This window comes from Budorcas taxicolor, chromosome 1 (assembly GCF_023091745.1).
Source record: "Budorcas taxicolor isolate Tak-1 chromosome 1, Takin1.1, whole genome shotgun sequence".
NCBI lineage: Eukaryota > Metazoa > Chordata > Mammalia > Artiodactyla > Bovidae > Budorcas > Budorcas taxicolor.
In genome coordinates this window covers 1,607,752-1,624,451 of record NC_068910.1, presented here as the reverse complement: position 1 = coordinate 1,624,451, position 16,700 = coordinate 1,607,752, and positions in this window count along the sequence as shown.

Genomic DNA, 16,700 nt, shown 5'->3' with positions numbered 1-16,700 from the left:
GGTGACTACAGAATTACACATAAAAGTAACTACGTGTGCGTATATATACGGATGGAGATACGTGTATTTCCTTTTGGAAAGTATAGATGCATTTTAAAGTCAGGAAAAAGGATGAGTTTGTTTGATTTTTGACAGTGCCACACAGTCTGTGGGATCTTCGTTCCCCACCCAGGGACTGACCCGGGGCCTGGCAGGGAAAGGGTTAACTGTGTTCTAACCACTGCACCGCCAGGATATTTTGGAAAAGGTTATTTTAAAATATCTTAGTTACATTTTCAAATAAGACGTTGAATAGTTTTTTTCTTTAATCTCTAGCAACCGTTTCCAGTAAACAACATCTACATTGAAAATAATAGATCCAATTGCTCATTTGAAAAAGCACGGTAGATACACAGGGAAGTTTTTATACACATTGTGTAAAATTCCCTCTATAGACACCTATCTGCTCAGGGTGTACTCCAGGTGTACTGGCTTGACTAAGGAAGCCAAAATTCAAAGTAATACGATAAGCATTTTCTTTCAATCCTTCTTCTCATCTCCGGCTCATGGAGGCCCTTGTATGGAGATGGAGCTCTGGGAGAATGCGCAACCTGGCCACCTGCCCAGGGCAGGCCTGGCTAAGCAGCCTGCAGGAGCTGCAGGGGGTGGAGCCTGTGACTCGGGCTCAAAGGCCTCAGGCTGGAATTGCAGCTCCGCTGTTTCCTGTGTGACCCTGAGCCTACATCCTCCACAGAGAGATGGAGATAAGAAGTTAAAACCTGCACAGGCTTGGGGGAAGGCTAACCAGATGCACAGGGCTGCTGAGCATGAGATTTAGCGCAAAGGTTGCTCAAATGTTTGCTTCCTTGGACGGACTGGCTCTGGCTGGACGAAGGGAAAACGTGGGATGATGTATGTGAAAACAAATGTCGGTTATAATTAGAAATGGGCAACAGCGCCCTGGAGTCTGTGTCAAGACGGCTTGTCTGTGTGTACGATGGTGGCGGTGGGAGGTTTGCGCACTGCCTCCCAGTGTCCGGAGCAAGGGAGTTAGCCTCCAACGCTAGGATATTTTTTAACTTCCTTCTGAGCGCCCCACCCCCCGACCTTCTGGCAGCCCCCAGAGCTTGATAGCTTCTCAGAATGGATCTGGAAATGCAGGGGAGGGCCGGGAAGGGGCAGGACGATGGGCAAGGAACTGCAGGTCACGGCTCCCGATGCGCGTCATACTTTTGGGTGCATTCAGAGGCGCGGCGAGGCCCGGCCTGCTCCCTCGAACCTTGCCTCCCTTTTCTGCTACTCCAGATGCCCTAGTCTGCTATCCCTGAAACACGCCGAGCTGAGACTTGGTCAAGGTGCATTCCTGCCCCCTTCCTCCGCCCTTGGTTCCCTCCTCCTAGAACATCTGCAGCTGGATCTCCACGAGGCCGGTGCCCTCTCGCTTAAGTCTCAGCTCAGCTTCCTGCTTCAAGGAGCGCCTGTCCTGATCCCTGCAGCTACAGCACCCACCCTCGACCTCTGCCCACTCTCTGCCCTGCTATGCTGTTTTCTTTACAGTGCTGGTCGTCATGGGAAACGGTCTTACCTGCATATGGACTACCTGATAGCCTCAGAAGCAAGAGCTCACCTGTCTCGTCCATACCAATCCCCAGCATCTGCACTCCCGAGAAATGCATGTTGAATGAATGACTGACTGAGATCCTTCATGGCGTCTCCCTAACGGGAAGGAGAGCTCCATCCTGGGCGGCCCACGGCAGCTTACGCGCTGCTGGCGTCTTCCTAACCGGAAGGAGAGCTCCATCCTGGGCGGCCCACGGCGGCTTACACGCTGCTGTATGAGGGCTCTTCCTGGCTGCGGGGGTCCATGCATTGGTGGTCTCCACTGTCAGCCCGCCCTCTTCCTCACAGGTAAATTCCGGGACTGGACACGTAACTAACCTGCTTTGGCCGACGGGATGGTAGAAGATGTGCTGGGCACAGAGCCTGGTACAGACTTGAATGCTGGGTCTGTCCTCTTGGGATGCTGCCTCTTGAAGTCCCGAGTCACTGTGACGAGGTCCAGCTGCTGTGACGGCATGGAGGCACAAGTGTGCCAGTCATCCCCCTGTTCCAGCCACCTCAGCTGACGCCCCACAAATCTGGGTGAAGATGCTCTTTGGAACCTTCCACCCCAGAAGACACCTGGCAGGGTGGAAGAACCACCCAGCTGAGCCCAGCCCAGAGTGCAGAGCCAGAGGAAATATGCAGTCACGTTTCAAGCAAGTTTGACATGCTGACTTTAGCAATAAGTAGCTGAAACGCCAGCTTCCTTTCCATTTTGAATGGCTGTGTGAGTCCACAGCTCAGAAACCGAGGTGGCCAAGGGCCGCAACACGGCTAGCTTCGCTTCTGCACTTCGCCCCGCATCCCACACGCGTCAGTCCACAGTTCGTTGAGCAGCTTATTGAACTCGCCATGCTAATCTCTGCGCTACTTAAGTGTGTGATGGAGAAGGTGCTGGTCGCTTCCTCCACAATCTTTAAGGTCATGCCAGAGGCATCAGTGGGTCCATCCCACGCCTTGTTCCCGACTACACAGCTTGTGCAAGGCTGTGGCAGCTGGGCCTGCCCGGGTGAGCCTCCTGCAGACGCTGCGGCCAGGTTGCCGCCCTCTCCCTGGGCCTTCCCTCCTGGACCCTTCGCCCCGCACCAGCTGCTCTCCAGGAGAGAGAGCGAGAGAACAGGGTAGGTCTGCCTAACCTTGACCTTCATTCATGTCTTAAAAGACAAGAGACAAACCCTACTCTATACTGCCTTAAAACCTGCATTTAAGTAGAAAGCCTTATTTTTTCCCCTTATTTTTCCCTCTTGGACGGAATAAAGTAAATCCAAAGTGACAACACAGTTTATCTCAGATTAGAAGTTATGATTGGTGGTTTGAAAGCAAAAAAAGAGTCAATTAATTTTACAGTTAAAAATGAATACATTAAAATTTTTTAAGGAAGGAAGGGGAATTGTTTTTATCATTAAAAAAGTCAAATGCACAGACTAAAAAGATCTAGTAATTACTGAGTTGCCATATTCAGTTCGCATGTGAGTGTGAGTGTGTGTGTTCTCCTCAAAGATGTGGAGGCACTTTCAGTGCTCCTATCCAACCACCACAGCACTGTCACACCTAGAAAAGCACCAGCGTGAGACGCAGTCTTTGCACATGGGGCTTGGGGGAAAGAGCCTGCCTTTCTCTGCACTTCTTATCTGGGAGCACAGGCTAGCTGGCCAGGGTGCAAGGCCAAGTGTGGGAGGAGGTAACAGGAGGGCTTTCTGATCCCCGAGGCCAGGCAAAGGCGTGGAGCTGCTGGGCTTCAGCACCGGGTTTAAAACCATTTATGGGAGCGCCGTGGTTCCTGGATTCTGAGCGCCAGTGCTGAGCTGCCTGTGTGTGCGCAAGTCCCAGGCCGACATGCCCCTCAGCAGTGTGGAAACGGCATGAAAAACGGAATCGAGCAGGTCTTTGAGAGACAAAACAAACTGTAGCCACGAGCCAAGCACGAGGGGGAAACAAAAGATTCACTGCAAACGATTTCTGCGGTGAAGGAACCCAGGCCCTCCCAGGGGGCAATGTGGGTGGGACCGCCGGACTGAGACAGGAAGTAGGGCTCAGGCCGGGGACTCCTGGCTGGACGAGTGTGCTGAAGGAGCGCCTGGCTCCCCTCTGCTGGCTGCGGGCGCCTCCCGGCCGGGAAGGCTTCCGCACAGTGTCTCTGCCTCCCTGCAGCCCTGCCTCCTTTCCTCCACCCCCTGGCTCCGGCCCGCCCGACAGGCTGTTTTCCTTTATCTGCCCCTCATCGCTGTCATCCCTATAGAGCAGAGGCAGTATCTGCTTGCAGGGCAGCTCTCGGGCAGGGCCACACCGGGTGGGGTGGGTGACCGTGGCTGGCGCGCTGTCAGGCACCTCGAAACAGGCCCTGAGTAAACGGGAGTCGGAGTCATTTCCTGGGGAGCCCCCGCCCTGGGAAGTGCCAGAGGGGGCAGGGCAGGCGGGACGGGGAAGAACCCGGGTTCTTCCCCCCCCCGCCACCGCCCCGCTCCCTCTGCTGGGGGTCGGTGTGAGCCGACAGCTCTCCCTGCGTGCCCCCGGCCCACGAGGCAGCCCCCAGGCCTGGGTCAGTCTGGAGAGGCCTGCGGTTGCCGCCGCCAGTTCCTGGGCTCCCTGCCTCCTGTGTCGCTCCCCAGGTCTTCGATCCCGTGAGACAATCTCCTTTTATTAAATTGTTTGTTCTAAATACCTACAGTGGTTTCAGTTTTCCTGGCTGAACCCTGACTGGGACACGTGTTAAATGTCCAGATCAAGTGTGCAGTAAAGAGAGAGCTCAGCACGCTTGGGAGGTCCACACCCTGCCTGTCCCACAGCGAGGACGGGCCCTGGCCTGGCTCCTGGGGGGCAGCATGCAGGCCCTTGCAGTGTCCACATGGGAAGAGTGCCTCTGTGTGCCTGGGGCCCAGGGCCACCCCAGACAGCTGATGCCAACCATGTGAGGTAGCCTGGGGCCGTGGCTGGGGGATGGTAATGAAGACCATGGTGGCTCAGCGGCAAAGAATCCGCCTGCAGTGCAGGAGACACAAGAGACCTGGGTTCAGTCCCTGGGTCGAGAAGATCCCCTGGAGGCGGCACGGCAACCCACTACAGCATTCTTGCCGGGAGAAGTCCACCGACAAAGGAGCCTGACGGGCCACGGTCCGTAGGTCGCCAAGAGTTGTGCACCGCTGAAGTGATTTAGCACGCGTGCACGCAACGGAGACCGTGTATCGGTGGTCAGCCATGGGGGTGCTCTCTGCTTACGAGACTGCCCTTCCACACAAACCCTGGACACGGGGGACTGGATGAGAGTCCCCGCTGGCCACACCTGTGCGCGCTGTCACACACAGTCGCCGGGAGAACTGAGCGCCATCGGCAGGTCTCCCGTGGTCAGCACAGCCGGACCGCCACACCTGGGAGCTCCTGCGCTCTGCTCTGTATACGCTTTCCTTTCCTGATTTTAACCTCTACTCTTCTACTAGAGTGAACCGCAACCATGAGCTGAACAGCTTTCCTGAATTATGAGTCTTTCTACCAAGTCACTGAGGCTGAGGGTAGTCCTGGACACCTCCAACACACCAACTAAACAGGAAACGTTTCTTCCACAGACAAAACGTCTAGGGTCCCAGAGCTTAAGTCATGTATCTGAACTGGATGCAGGTTCCACTTGACTCCAAGGGCCTGGTCCCCATCACCACGCACCACAGATGGCCTCTTGTAAGGACAGAGCAGGGTGAGAGGTGTGGACGCAGGAAGACTGCTTGACCAGCCGGAGTAGGGCCTGCTGGGGCCCCTCCCGGCTCCCTGCGTCAACAGGCATCTGCTGACCTCTGATCTGACTAGGCAGCCACGGGCATGCCAGGGAGGGACTGGAGAAGGTTGCTGTGGGTGAGGCCACTCTCCTGCAGAGAGGGAGACCAGGAGGAAGGGACAGGGCTGACTCACCAGCCACATGGCCAGGAGCTGGTGGCCTCTTCATGGGGCATCTCGCCCAAATCAGGGGTTTCCTGGCTCCCACGTGGCAGTGGTGGAAAGTTAAAGTGAAAGTCGCTCAGTTGTGTCTGATTCTTTGCGGCCCCACGGACTATACAGTCCACGGAATTCTCAAGGCCAGAATACTGGAGTGGGCAGCCTTTCCCTCTCCAGGGGATCTTCCCAACCCGAGGACTGAGCCTCCCACACTGTAGGCAGATTCTTCACCAGCTGAGCCACAGGGAAGGCCAAGAATTCTGGAGCAGGTAGCCATCCCTTCCCCAGCAGATCTTCCCGACCCAGGCATCAAACCAGGGTCTCTCGCACGGCAGGCGGGTTCTCTACCAACTGAGCTAATTAGAGCCAGAAACACAGCATCTCCTGGTCGGTTCCTTCCCCTGCCGCGCCCAGGTGTGTGTGCCCAGCTGCTCAGCCACGCCCAGCTCTGTGAGACCCCATGGTCTGCAGCCCGCCAGGCCCCTCTGTCCAAGGGCTTCTCCAGGCAGCAACACTGGGGTGGGCTGCCATTTCCATCTCCAGGGGACCTTGCCTCCCCAGCGGTTGACCCCGAGTCTCTTGTGCCTCCGGCACTGGCAGGTGGATTCCTTACCCGTCTGCTTCCGAAACCTATCTGCGAAGGCCCTCCGTCCTCTGCCCACCTGGCCGCCCAAGCCCTCCCCAGCGCCAGCTTGGCCCCTGCACTGCTTGTGCTCGCCTGCCAGGCGCCTCCGGCTCCTCCAGTTTCATGTAAGATGTGCCCCTCGGAGAAGCCTTCCCCGCCCGCCTGGGAGAGGCGGCCGCGCCCTCGCTGTCCCCTTCCAGGGCATCCTCCTGTGTTCTCACTCACAGGTGTCCCCACTTTCTCCGAAAATCACAGCTAAGACTTGCTGGGCCTTTACTGTGTGCTAAGACGCTGCTCAAAGCGTGTGACTTCATACTAGCTCACTTGGTGACCATTTACACAATTCTAACTTTACAGCTAAGGAAACAAGTTTAAAACCATGGCCTCGACAAGCCTGGGGCATGAGGAGGGCAGGGAGCCTGTCTGGGTTACTGCTGAGCCAGAAGCCAGGCATGCAGTCCGGCCCATAAATAGGAGCTCTGGGTGTATTTGCTGGAGAGAACAAGAAGCCTGCAGAGGGCCTGGATGTGGAGAAGGGGAAGGAAGGACTCGAGGCTGGAGCTCAGGCTCCAGGTGACGCAACTGGGTGGCACCATGGACAGAGGGAGGGCTCCCAGGGTGACGCCAATGGTGAAGAGCCCGCCAGGCAGTGCCGGCGACACAGGAAACGTGGGCAGGATCCCTGGGTCGGGAAGATGCCCTGGAGAAGGGCACGGCACGGCAACCCACTCCAGTATTCTTGCCTGGAGAATCCCATGGACAGAGGGGCCCGGTGGGCTGCAGGTCCACAGGGTCGCAGAGTCCGACAGGACTGAAGCGACTTAACGTGAACGATGACTAGAAGAGCAGAGGTCAGCCAGGCCAGCCGTTGTGCAGACCCTCTGAACGTGGGCTGGGCCTGATCACTCGACCCTCCCTCCTCGGACGTGACAAAGGCGAGGTCCCATCACACCTGCGGTCAGGCTGGGAACATGCTGACTTCCACCTCACGCGCCGTCTTGCTATACCGCCCTGTGTGGTGTGCACACTCTGAAGAAGCGTGCTGACACGTGGACAGGCCCGCGTGGCAAGGGCCTGAGGGCAGCCTCTGGCCAAAGCCTACAAATGAAGGACACCCTCGAGCCGACGGCTGACAGTGGAGCGAACCCTGGCAATAGAGACCTTTCTTCAGCCTTCAGATGAGACCCCTGCCCCTGTGAAGCCTCGTCAGAGACCCTGAGGCAGACCACGCGGCTGAGCTAGGTCCAGATTCCTAGCCACAGAAACTGTGAGGCAAGAAAGGGGTCTAAAACACAGAACCGTTGCGGTACAAAGGGCGCAGCGTAAACGGGCCGTCCCAGCTACCTGAGGCGAGCTGTCCGGCGCTGGCGGCTACCGGCACAAGGCCATGGGACAGTCGCCCGGGGCGCCTTCTCTTCACAACCGGACTCCTGCAGACACTGAGCAGTAACTCCCCGCCTCTCCCCAGACCCTGAAACCACCGTCCCGCTTTGTGTCTCGGTGGCTGTGATGGCTTTAGGTGCCTCTGGACGTGGAATCAGACTGTAGCCGTCCTTTGCGACTGCTTCATTTCAGTGAGTGCGAGATCCTCCAGGCCCATCCAAGTGGCAAGGTGTATCAGAACTTCCTCTGTTTTAAGGCTGAGTAATATTGCCTGACACTGGGAAAGACTGAGGGCAGGAGGAGAAGGGGCGACAGAGGATGAGATGGCTGGACGGCATCACCGACGCAACGGACAAGAGTCTGACTGATCTCCAAACATGCCTTTGAGACCCCGCTCTCCACTTTTCTGGGTCTGCACTAGAGAGGGAGTTGCTGGATCGAATGGAGACTCTATGCTGAGTTGGGGGGAGGCCTCTGCATGTCTTCCTTCTCCTGTTTCCACCAAAGGAGCACAAGGGCCCCAGTTCCTCCACACCCTCACCAGCGCTAGCTGGTCTGTTCTTTCGATGCTCCCATCCTAAGGGCACAAGCTGGTGTCTCATTGAACGGTGTCACTTTAGGCAGCTAAGTTTCGGGGTGACTTTTGTGCAGTGGTAAGTAATACGCCATCGCATTGTGTGGCTCCCAAGAGCAGGCTGGCTACTGGTTTCTAATGGTGTGGAAAGGCTGAGCCAGAGAGCTTGAACACAAGGTCCCGGGGCCGTCAGAGCGCCAGAGCTGGGGGCCTTGGGCAGGACAAGACCCCGTGGAAGGGGCGCAGCGGCGAGGCTGGCGGCAAAGAGGTGGAGACTGGAACAAGGGCACGTCTGGGGAGTCACCCGTGCGCGTTCTGTAGGCTGTCTACAGTCTTCCCTGGAGCAGAGAGACATGTAGGGAGGAGTGGTCCAGGGAGGGCTCACTCTCTTCACGTGTTTAACGTGGGAAAGCGCTGGCCACGCGGAAAGCGCGGTGGCTCTGCAGCAGGCCTGGGCCATCGTCTGTGTCTCAGGCAGTGCGGCCCACGCCCTCCCTCCTCGGCCACCAGCCTTCGGTCACGTCCTTTCTGAGCAGAGCACAATGTCCAGCAGGTTCCTAACGACGGTCAGGAAGACACAGCAGCCCCAGCGGCTGAACTTCCTGGGGTTTCCAAGTCCCAGGCCCTTCACAAGCCACAGCAGGGTCACCCTCCAGAGAGGGGTCTGCACTGAATCCCTGTGCATGAATGTGACTTGCGAGCACTCCATGATGCCACGCGAGTGTTTCGGCAGCTCGTGCGAAGGCAGACTTGTCCCGGGGCCTTTCTGACTACAGAGTCTGCGCAGCCAGGCACAGCCAGGGGCCAGCGGGCCCCGCGAGGTGGGCACGGGCCTCAGGGAGCTCCTGACAGACACTCCCTGTCCGTTCACTGACCTGTCACTATTCTCGCGCTGTCCTCCAGTCTGCGGGCAGGTGGAGATGTTCCCAACCCTTTCTCTTCACTGTCGCCAGCTCCTGGTGAGCCGTGGAAGGACCCAGCCCTGCTGCCCCTCCTGGAGGGTGAGCCTGCAGACGGCTGCTTCTCCTCCTGCCTTGCAAGGACGGGAAAACCATCTCTCGGGAAGCCTGAAGCCACGCTGTAGGCCTCTCAGGCTTACAGCTGGGCATCCAGAGACGAGCAGGGTGGGTGTTAACTCTTGTTTTCCTGGGCACCAAGGGGGTCCAGAAGAAGCTGAACTGCCTGACACTCCCAGTCCTGGGCGCTTTCATCACACAAAACCAATACCAAGCTTTTGCACGTGGACGTTCGTTTGACTTCAGATGTTATTTTTTTTTTCTTTTCAGTCAACCGAGGGATCAATCTGAAGGAGAGTCTTACTGCAGAGAAAGAATCAACACGGAGTTGCTCAGAGCAGGGCGGGAATCTGGGCTGTCATTCATTCATTCCACTGCTATTTACTGAGCCCCTACTGTGCGCCAGGAACATGCCAGACTTGCCTTAGCAGCTGAAGGTAGAGAGAGACAGTCAACAAGTGTGATGGTAACTTTATACGTCAACTTGACTGGCCATGGGGCACCTGGATATCTGCTCACTCATCACCTTGGTGTGTCTGTGATGGTGCTTTGCATGAGATTACATTTTAAACACCAGACTGGGTAAAGAAGATGGCTCTCCTCAATGTGGGTGGGCCTCGCCCAATCAGTTGAAGGCTTGTGTTTTTTAAAAAAAAATTCACTGAATAAGAGGGAGCTACACCTGCCTGACAGCCTTTCCAACTAAGATATTGGCTTTTTCTCTGCCTTCGTCCTCAAACTGAAATGTCCGCTCTTCCTGAGTCTTGAGGCTGCCAGTGTTCAGACAGAAACCACACCATCAGCTCCCCTGCTCCTCAGACCTTTGGACTTGGGCTGGAACCAAGTCATCGGCTCCCCTGGGGCTCCAGGCTGCTGAGCACCTGGCAGGTCTTGGGGCCCGCCCACTCCCATAAGTGCCTGAGCCAGTTCCTTACAATGAGCCTCAACCTCCCTGTCTGTCTACACACACACGCTAACACATCCTATTATTTTTCCCTTTTGGAGAACTTTTACTACAAATGATCAACCCAGACAGTGAGAAACTGCCATGAGAAAGCCGAACAACTCCATGGAAAAGAGAGGCGGCGGGACTTCAGCTACAGAGGTTTGGAACGCCTCTCTGAGGAGGTGGCCTTTTAGCCGACCGCACGGGGGAGCGCAGCCACTTACACACTGTGGGCGCGAGCTGGGCAGAGGCCTTGCCTGCAGGGCAGGGCCACAGAGAGTGGGGGGAACAGGGAGAATCCCGGAGAGGCGGGAGCAGGGCGGGACGCAGGGCGTTAGGGCCTCACAGGCTGCAGGGAGGAGTCTGCATTTCACTCCCAGGTGAGGGGCAGCCTCTGGACGTCCCCCTCGGGCTCCTCTGTGTCCCTCGCCTGCTGTGAGATCTTGAGCAAATGGGTGTGTCTCTCTGAGCCTCAGTTTCCCGGTGGTGCTGTGAGGATCAAATGAGATAACACGAGAGAATGACCTAGTGCTGTCTGGCGTTAAGAAGCGGCTCAGGAAGCGTCGGTTTCTCTGGCTTGCTATTCACCGTGGGTTCCGACTGTAAATGTTGACACTGGAACAAGCTGGGGAAGTAGAAGTGGCATGAACTTTCTGGGAACGGGGGCAAAATGTACACCAGAGACACTCATCATGTGTCGCTTACACGTGGAGAGACTGGAGCCAGTTAAACCCTGAGCAGTAAAGCCAGAGCTGTGGGTCAGATAGACGGGCTCAAACTCTGGCTCTTCTGCTGCCTCCCCTAAGCGAGCTTTGGCAAATCATCAAATCCTGCAAGGCTTGGTGAACTCGGGAAATGGGGACTGTGAGAATTAAATTAGACAGCTTGCGCAGATCATAACTACCTGGCACCCGTCAGAGCCATCGGCGGGGACGCTCAAGTGCTAAGGTTAACTTTAAAAAGGTGGAACACAGCGACGGTTACACGAGAGTGTTCAAGCTGACCTGCAGATTTAATTCAACTCTGATTAAGATCCCACAGGTTTGTCTATGAAACAAGCTTTATTTAGAGGATTTCTATGCAGGAATAAAGGCCAAAAAAAAAAAAGTCAAGCCATGCTCCAAAAATAAGACGGAAGGATTCACCCTCCAAGATACTAATGTGAACACTTAACCTAAGACTGTGATGATTAAGACAATGCGAAACCAACAGAGGGGCAGACAGACGACGATACGGCATGGGAGCTCGGAAACAGACCCACGGGCCGCACGGGCTATAGACGGGAGTAGAGAGACTGACGATGATAGGGCGTGGGAGCTCGGAAACAGACCCACGGGCCGCACGGGCTATAGACGGGAGTAGAGAGACTGACGATGATAGGGCGTGGGAGCTCGGAAACAGACCCACGGGCCGCACGGGCTATAGACGGGAGTAGAGAGACTGACGATGATAGGGCGTGGGAGCTCGGAAACAGACCCACGGGCCGCACGGGCTATAGACGGGAGTAGAGAGACAGACGATGATAGGGCGTGGGAGCTCGGAAACAGACCCACGGGCCGCACGGGCTATAGACGGGAGTAGAGAGACAGACGATGATAGGGCGTGGGAGCTCGGAAACAGACCCACGGGCCGCACGGGCTATAAACGGGAGTAGAGAGACTGACGATACGGCATGGGAGCTCGGAAACAGATCCACAGGCCGCACGGGCTATAGACGGGAGTCTGACATGAGGTAGAAATGGCATTGCAAGTCAGTGTGGAAGGAAAGGATTATTCAGTGAACTGTGCTGGTCAACTGATTATCCAAGTGGAAAAAAAACCAAAATCAACTCCTTACCTCACACCATTAAAAAACGTATAATGAAGTCAGAACATAAATGCGAAAGGCAAAATTTTAAATCTTTGGAAGAAAACATAAATCTGTGTCGTTCAACATAGTGTAACAACAAAAACCCAAACAGCTCAACCGAAACATGGGCAGAAGGTCTAAACAGACATTTCTCCAAAGAAAATGCCAGGATGGCCAACAGGCACCTGAGAAGATGCTCAAAATCACTAATCATTCAGTTCAGTCGCTCAGTCGTGTCTGACTCTGTGACCCCATGAATCGGAGCACGCCAGGCCTCCCTGTCCATCACCAACTCCCGCAGTTCACTCAGACTCATGTCCATCGAGTCCGTGATGCCATCCAGCCATCTCATCCTCGGTCGTCCCCTTCTCCTCCTGCCCCCAATCCCTCCCAGCATCAGAGTCTTTTCCAATGAGTCAACTCTTCGCATGAGGTGGCCAGAGTACTGGAGTTTCAGCTTTAGCATCATTCCGTCCAAAGAAATCCCAGGGCTGATCTCCTTCAGAATGGACTGGTTGGATCTCCTTGCAGTCCAAGGGACTCTCAGGAGTCTTCTCCAACACCACAGTTCAAAAGCATCGATTCTTCGGTGCTCAGCCTTCTTCACAGACCAACTCTCACATCCATACATGACCACAGGAAAAACCATAGCCTTGACAAGAATGTTCACAGTAGCATTTATTCTTGGTGATTTAAAAAAAAAAAAGGCTGGAAACAATGTAAATGCCGAGCAATAAGAAAACAGATGGGTCTGCTGTGGTTTACTCACGACCGGGTAGCATGCGGCAGTGCAGACGGGGAGCCACAGCCACGTAGCCTCCACACGCCCTGTACGCTGGTCGCTCGGCTGCCCAGCTCTCTGCGACCCCGTGGACAGTAGCTCGGCAGGCTCCTCCGTCCTCGGGGATTCTCCAGGCAAGAACACTGGAGTGGATTGCCGTGCCCTCCTCCAGGGGACCTTCCCCACCCAGGGATCAAACCAGGGTCTCGTGCGTTGCAGGCGGATTCTCTACCGTGTACCTCAGCGCTGTACACAAGCCTCTCTGAGATTCCTTTTTATGACTATAAAGGCACAATGATATTTACTTTGAACTTTCTTTGGGATCTCCTAGCTCCAGGAATAATCGTAGCTTATTAAAGAGTAGTCCTTTATAGTTTACAAAGGTGTGTGAGGTGGTTATATTCTTTATCACATCCTTGAAAAATCCAATATTTTAGAGTTATTTTGGCCTTCTCCACCCCCACACACACCACGAAGCTTGTGGGACCTTAGTTTCCTGACCAGGAACTGAACCTGGGCCCTCAGCAGTGATTTTGCCAAGTCTTAACCACTGGACTGTCAGGAAATTCCCCAAAGGTCTAATTTTTATGACTAACAATGACTTACCTGGATAGAGTACCGGCTGTGTTCATGAGCATTATGTGATCATCGGTGGACATGAGTTTGAGCAAAATCTGGGATACAGTGAAGGACAGGGAAGCCTGGCGTGCTGCAGTCCACGGGGTTGCAAAGAGCTGCACACAAGTGGCCGACTGAACGGCAAATGAGTGAGTGAAGGAACGCTCTCGAAGCCTGAGCAGAGGAGACGTGGGGAGAGCTCATCTCACAAAGTGACAAGCAGCCCGAAGCAGAGGCAGCCTTGAGTGTCCCTGTTATCTCGGCACAGTCAGGGCGGCCAGGACTGCCCTGAATCATGATGGTGGCAGCCAGGGCCTGGCAAAGGGCCCTGCTCTTGGCAAGAAGTCCTGGCACTGCCTCCTCCAGCGGTAGCTTCTGAACAAAGAGAGAGTTGGTGCCACCTAGTGGTGAAGAACAGGGACCACCGAGGAAGGCTGGGGAAATTCTCAACACAGACCAGTTATTTTATTTGGGGTGGGGTGTGGTGTCAGGGTGGTGGTGGTGGTGAGAACGTTATCATGAAAATAATATCTGCCTTTTTAAAGTAAATTTGTGTTAAGATAACTGTATGCTCACTATCGACTGTAACATATAATACAGAAAGACCTTTCATGCCCTTTGCCCAATTTCCCCCAATGGTAAGATCTTGCAAAACTAAGATCAGTGGAATAGAAACGAGAGTTCAGAAATAAACCCATACATTTGTGGTTGAGAAAGAACGGTCTTCAACAAACGGTGTTGGGACAACTGGATGCATGCGAAAGAATGAGGCTGGACCCCGGCTCACACGTTATACACAAACTGACTCAGAATGGGCCAAAGGCCTAATTGTAAGAGGTAAAACTATAACATTCTTGGCAACATATGGGTGAATCTTCATGACCTTGGATCAAGCAATGATTTATGTATAAGAAAGACAGTAGAAACGTAAGCAACAAGTGAATAAATTGCATCTCATCACAGTAAAACATGCTTGTGCTTCCAAGTACACTGTAAAGACGGTAAAAAGACAACCACGGAACGAACGAGAGTATATGTCAACCATAGACCTGATAAGGGTGTTGCTATGACAGTTTGTCAACCATATACCTGATAAGGGTCTAGCTGGGGTTATAAAGAACTCGTAAGTCTATGATAAAAAGATAAATAACTCAACTTAAAAATGGACAAGGTATTTGAGTAAACATTTTTTCAAAGGAGATGTACTAACAGCCAAAAGTACCAGAAATGATGTTCAACATCATTAACCATCGGGGAAATGAAATGAAAACCACAGTGAAATCCCAGTTCACATTCACTAAGGTGACTAGTAATAAAAAAGAGAGTAAGTGTAAGTGAGGACCTGGAGAAATTGAAACCTTTAACACACTGCTGGTGGGAAAACACAGGGGGAGCAGATGCTCTGGAAATCAGGCAGCTAGGGAAAATAGTTACCACCACACAGCATTTGTACTCAAGAGAAACGGAAACATATGCCACACAAAGACTTGTACAGAAACCTTCCCAGCAGCATTACTGGGGAGCCAGAAACGCAAACAACCCAAGCGCTCACTAACTGGTGAAAGTTAAGTAAACAAAATGTGTGTGTGTGTGTCTGTGTCTCTGTGTGTGTCTGTATGTGTCTCTGTGCGTGTGAGTGTGTGTGTGTGTGCGTGTGTGTCCCTAAATGGAATATTATTCAGCAATAAAGAATGAAATATTGATTCATACTATGACATGAACCTTGAAAACATTATGCTAAGAAGCCAGACACACAAAAGGCCACATGTTCTATGATCCTATTTCCATGAAATACCCAAACATGCAAATCCACAGAGACAGAAAGGAGGGTAATGGTTGGGGGGAAGGGAATGAGAAATGGAGAGTGACTGCTAAAGGAGATGGATTTCTTTGAGGGATAATGAGAATGCTCTGGAATTAGTGGTAATGGAGGCCCAATGTTTTAAAATTTATTACAAACCACCAAATTCTACACTTACAGAAGAGTTGTTTTTTTAAAAAACGTTTATGTTTATTTGGCTGCTCGGCTCTCAGCTGCAGCACGCGGGATCTCCCATCTTCACTGCGGCACGCAGGATCTTTTAGTTGCAGCCTGTGAATTCCTAGCTTCAGCACGTGGGATCTAGTTCCCTGATCAGGGGTCACATCCGGGCCCCCTGCATCGGGAGCTGGGAGACTTGGCCACTGGACCACCACAGAAGTCCCAAAGAATGAATTTTAACGCATGTGGATTACATCTCAATTTTTTTTAACTAGCGAAATTAATTAAAAAAATTTAAAAAGAGAGAGAGAGAGCATACCACAACTAGGATAACACTGATATTGGCTCAACCCACAAATCTTACTCAGATTTCCCTAATTTCCTCTGTACTTCCCCATACCCTGTGTTTCTACAAAGGATTTAGCAATTATCCAAAGAATGTACATTACTGTTTAAAAGCAGTAAAACCCCCACAATGATATACGACCTCATACTCAGGGTTGGAGTCACAACCCACCATTCTCATTGTAAAAATGAGGTGTTATCAAAATTGCCCTTGGTATATAATTCTATTGGAGAAGGCAATGGCACCCCACTCCAGTACTCTTGCCTGGAAAATCCCATGGACGGAGGAGCCTGGAAGGCTGCAGTCCATGGGGTCGCTGAGGGTCGGACACAACTGAGCGACTTCACTTTCGCTTTTCACTTTCATACCTTGGAGAAGGAAACGGCAAACCACTCCAGCGTTCTTGCCTTGAGAATCCCAGGGATGGGGGAGCTTGGTGGGCTGCCATCTATGGGGTCGCACAGAGTCGGACACAACTGAAGCGACTTAGTAGTAGTAGTAGTATATAATTCTATAGAACTAATATCATAACATAAAACGGTATTCTGTATTTATTTGTATTTTACTCTACATAACTTATCCGTATTTCATGGTCTTAACCCAACGACGCAAATCCCTGGGGTTCTTTCCTGGTTTTTAACCAAGAGGGGTTCTTCTTTCAACTGAATTAAGGCGACTTTTACAGTCTGCTTTTCCCTGTTAATGTCTCATTTTGTTTAAGAAGTTTGGATTGCTGCCTCCCAAGCCATCAGAAATATCCCTTTATATAGGGATGTGGAATCTTTCAACCAATGGGTGCCCCACAATTCTGTTAACCACCCCCTTATTGCTGGACGTTTAGGATGTTTCCATGCTTCCAATTTTCTTGCCGCAAAGCGCCGCAGCGAGCAACTTAATTTCTTCTTTCGGATTTCCTCGGGGCAAGGGGTGGAGTTACTGGTTAAAGGCTTGGCGCATCTTTCTGACTCCTGCCTTATCTCCCGACGGCGCAAGACCCACGGCCCCGGCCCCCTGCGGCCCCCCGACCGCGGCCTCGGCCCTCGCAGAGCCAGCGCCCGGGGGCGCGGCCGTGCGCTTCC